This window comes from Austrofundulus limnaeus, unplaced genomic scaffold (assembly GCF_001266775.1).
Source record: "Austrofundulus limnaeus strain Quisiro unplaced genomic scaffold, Austrofundulus_limnaeus-1.0 Scaffold506, whole genome shotgun sequence".
Taxonomy (NCBI): Eukaryota; Metazoa; Chordata; class Actinopteri; order Cyprinodontiformes; family Rivulidae; genus Austrofundulus; species Austrofundulus limnaeus.
Genome location: NW_013952908.1, coordinates 24,373 through 25,311, shown reverse-complemented (window position 1 = coordinate 25,311; position 939 = coordinate 24,373). Strand labels below are relative to the sequence as shown.

At 41.5% G+C, this 939-nt stretch overlaps 1 protein-coding gene and 1 long non-coding RNA gene across 3 annotated transcripts in view; both read left to right on the top strand.

Moving 5' to 3' along the window:
• The window catches only part of LOC106530281 (transcription factor COE1), a gene marked incomplete at its 3' end in the record, with an annotated part of 92,051 nt that overhangs the window by 76,253 nt on the left and 14,859 nt on the right, over positions 1 to 939 (top strand).
• LOC106530285 (uncharacterized) overlaps positions 400 to 939 on the top strand; it is a 2,054-nt gene continuing 1,514 nt past the window's right edge. Inside the window, exons 1-2 of one of the 2 annotated variants that reach the window (XR_001311757.1) lie at positions 400 to 410; positions 762 to 937. This is a non-coding gene — a long non-coding RNA (uncharacterized LOC106530285). Of the gene's footprint in view, positions 411 to 634; positions 938 to 939 lie in introns of those variants that run through there. The other variant, XR_001311756.1, reaches the window with a different exon arrangement.

Below are 939 nucleotides of genomic sequence, written 5' to 3'. Positions count from 1 at the left end.
TCAGGTCTACATCAGGACTTCATCAGGACTTTACCAGGTCTACATCAGGACTCTATCAGGTCTACATCAGGTCTACATCAGGTCTAAATCAGGACTTCATCAGGACTTTACCAGGTCTACATCAGGACTCTATCAGGTCTACATCAGGACTCTATCAGGTCTAAATCAGGACTTCATCAGGACTTTACCAGGTCTACATCAGGACTCTATCAGGTCTACATCAGGTCTACATCAGGTCAGGACTTTATTAGGTCTAAATCAGGACAACATTAGGACTTTATCAGGTCTACATCAGGTCTAAATCTGGACTTTATCAGGTCTAAATCACGACTACATCAGGTCTACATCCGATCTACATCAGGTCAGGACTTTATCAGGTCTAAATCAAGACTTTATCACGTCTACATCAGGTCTAAATCAGGACTCTATCAGGTCTAAATCAGGACTCTATCAGGTCTAAATCAGGACTTTATCACGTCTACATCAGGTCTAAATCAGGACTCTATCAGGTCTAAATCAGGACTCTATCAGGTCTAAATCAGGACTTTATCAGGTCTAAATCAGGTCTAAATCAGGTCAGGACTGTATCAGATCTAAATCAGGACTTTATCAGGTCTAAATCACGACTACATCAGGTCTACATCAGATCTACATCAGGTCAGGACTTTATCAGGTCTAAATCAGGACTTTATCACGTCTACATCAGGTCTAAATCAGGACTCTATCAGGTCTACATCAGGTCTAAATCAGGACTTTATCAGGTCTAAATCAGGACTCTATCAGGTCTACATCAGGTCTAAATCAGGACTCTATCAGGTCTACATCAGGTCTAAATCAGGACTCTATCAGGTCTACATCAGGTCTAAATCAGGACTCTATCAGGTCTACATCAGGTCTAAATCAGGACTCTATCAGGTCTACATCAGGACTCTATCAGGT